Genomic DNA, 3552 nt, shown 5'->3' on the forward strand with positions numbered 1-3552 from the left:
AATTTTCTTTTACGTAAAATATTGTTTGTTTTATAGCTAGACTAGTTTAGGGCAAAAGATGTAGTTGCGTGCTATGTGCATCGAAAATTTATAAATTATTTTTCAATATGTCGAGTTTCTAAATAAAGTTTAAAAATTTGAGTGTCTTATAAAGTGAGGATAGGGTATTATATACAGCGTTTCTAAATGGGATTTGTAAATATAAGTACTTCATAAACTGGCTGTTTGAATTATGTGATTTATAAATAAGGTTTTAAAAATTTGGGGGTTTCAGAAACGGGGAGGGTAATATATGTTGCTTTTCTAAATGGGGTTTTAAAATTTTAGAGCTTTATAAACCAGAAGTAGGGTTGTTTAGGATGGTACTGGAGAGGAATTATGCTGTTTTAAGCAAAAACACTACTCTTAACAACTTGAAAATGTGGCTTTTCATTATATTTCTTCGCATCTCTCTAATATTTTTCCAGTTAATCAAAAAATAAGGTTACTTTTCTACTTGAAGCCAATATTCGTTACAATTTTTTAAAATCATAATTTACCCTTTCTTGCGCTTTTAGGCACATTTAATTGTCATCCTTCCAAATGCAGCTGCTGGATTCATAACTGGATGTGAAGAATTTGGAGAAACTGAAACAGTTCTTCTCATTTGCATAATAGTGATTTTAACTTTGTTTATTAAAATCTATTCGAATTCACGTAATACTAAAAGTCCTAGTCTAACGAAATATTTGATATAATAGATTTAAATATTTAAAATTAGAATAATAAATTTGATTATATACGTAAATTGCATTTTTTGATTTGTATTAATTGTCTTACTGTTTCCTTTAAAATGCTTTTAACCTTTTTAATATCAATTCTAATTATTATCTACATCTCGGAACCTGCCACCTAAGACCGTACTAACCTATCCAATGGGTGATATTCAATCAATATCTTAATTATCACATTGAATATATATAGTTGGAGAAGGATGCTGTTGACAGCAGATTGTTCATGTCATACTTGTGCTTTTGTAGATGGTACTAAGAACAGTGTCTGACAAAAAGAAGGAAGTGACAGGGTTATATTTGGCTGTTACGTCGATGTGTTCTTGCTGTGATATAGTGCTGAAGTTGACAGTGTTGCAACCAATGGCTTTGCCATAAAATGATGTATGCAGTTTTTCATTGTAATAACTGAGTTTGTTTAGATTCATGCCTTTGTGAATATTTTCGTTGGTCAAGTATCTCGGTACATTTAGCACATATCGTAGTAATTTGTTTTGGGAGATATCGATTTTGTGTTTCTGAGATGTAGTTGCAGTAACCCATGCGGGTGAGTTATAAATGATAAGGTCATGCATATGATATTAAGCGGCATATTAAGCGCATGCATATGATATAAAACAGACGTTTGTACTAAAGATTTAGTCTTGACTGGTGGCAGATTAGGGGTTTCAGGGATTGATAAGCGTCTTGTGCTTTTTGAAACCCTTTAATTCCAACATCCTTTTAAATATTCATATTTCTTTTTTCTTTTTTTTAAATTCTAAGACAAGTGTTTTATTAATACAATTTATTTTCAAAAACAAGTTAGTTCTGTTTACTTATTAGTAATGGATATTAATTACACAAAAACTTATGTGTGAATCTGAAGTCAAAACAGTGTACTTAGTTGAACTAAAAGGGAAGATTACAGAAAAAAAATCGTCTTGGCATAAGCAAAAATGTACTACCACTTTTTTTCATAAACGCCTGCTTATATGTATAAACCACCTTTTTTTATATGGATATTAGTGAGTATTATAGAATAGTGAAATCAAATTTGTTTATCCTATGTATCAACCAAGCTATTCTAGCCTCGTGCTTTTACAAAATTTATTAAAATATTGAATATGAAAACTAGGTACTAATTTTCTTTATTCTCAAATATATAGACTTATGTCTCGGATGGTTTTTTAATATTGAATTCGAAACCTTGATTTATATTAAACTTGAAAATTATACTTTTAATATAAGGTTGCTTTTCGAAGGTTCTGTTGTCGTTTTAACTGTTCAATGACGGTTATTGAAGAACTCAGAGTTGTATGTTAAAAGACATATAATCAGTAGTTTACGTTTTTAGTCGTATACTCAGAATCGAGTCGGCAGTTCAACACTGGTCATAAAACATAAAAAAATTATTATAAGTTATAAACAACATTATTTGTTGTGTACATACCGTCTGTATTTGTTTTCTTATTATTAAGTTTTAGCTGATTTTAAATCTTTTGTTTCACGATCGCTTGTTTTTCTAAAATCATAAATTAATAGATGCATATTACTTTCTTTTTTTGCCACTTGCTTATTTTTATGATTTTTACAAATTTCATTCTCATGAACTTCATTCTCATGATCACAAATTTCATACGACGTGCTTCAGCTGCCTAAAATAAGAAGTTTGGTTCTGCTTGATGGCGTATTATTATTATTATTATTATTATTTTGTTGGTGAGAAAATAAATTAATAATTCTTATGTTGTCGTCATCATAAGAGTTTATCTTTTAAAAAGAATAACTATCTCCTACAAACAAATATTGTATTTATGGGTATTACATTTAAAAAACTAAAAAGGTTGACTTTAAACTTAAATTGATGAACTTTTTAAAAATACCGCATGCATATAATTCATAATAAGATGACTTAAACCTTTGAAATTTTGAAATGACGTTAAAATTTTGCAAAAATATAAACTTTCCAAATTCTGATTAAGATAGTGTTAACAAAAATCAGTTCGATTCATTTAAGTGCATAAAAATTAAGCTGCAAACAATTGTATAGTTTATTAGCCTGTCATATAAAAGTTCGATGCACATCAATATAATATTTTAAAAATCAATTTAGATTCAAAAAATATTTTATGTGTAAACTATATTTACAAAAATTCTTTTGTTTAATGTCCTCAGTCAAATATCATAAATTGAAAATCATATTAGGAGATATAATTTGTAAAACGTATGAAATATTGAATCATAGTGGAAATAAGTTCTTTTAGAAATCTGTACTCAGTTTTTAATTGAACAATTTTTAGTATTGTTGAAACAATCTGCTTACCAACAAGAAACAATTTTGAGGATTCTTGTAATACATAAATAACTAAATGGAAAAGTTTTAGGCGTATAAAATGATATTAAATAAAATTAAGACTTTTTGAAGATATATCTTAAATTTACTTTAGTGCTGCCATCTAGGTTAAGAGCAGAAAAACGTAACTTTAAATAAGTTTGATATGCTCCATTTATTTTACATTTGGCATTTCATTTGTGAATGTTTTTTTTATCAACTTCTATTTTAAAAGCTAATTCTTATGCGTAGCCGTGATCGTATAGTGGTTAGTAGGGGAAAGTTGGACATAACGAGATACCATTATTGTTTTTATTTACTACGGAAAATCTGTTAAAGAGAACTACACATTATTTTTTTTATAGCTACATCACTTATTGAAGCACAGAAAAAACATATTTTAAACTAATTTTAATGACTGTGAAATAGGAAAAAAAGTCATTTTCCAAACAATTAATGACACTTTTA

The sequence above is a fragment of the Parasteatoda tepidariorum genome, chromosome 3, assembly GCF_043381705.1.
Source record: "Parasteatoda tepidariorum isolate YZ-2023 chromosome 3, CAS_Ptep_4.0, whole genome shotgun sequence".
Taxonomy (NCBI): domain Eukaryota; kingdom Metazoa; phylum Arthropoda; class Arachnida; order Araneae; family Theridiidae; genus Parasteatoda; species Parasteatoda tepidariorum.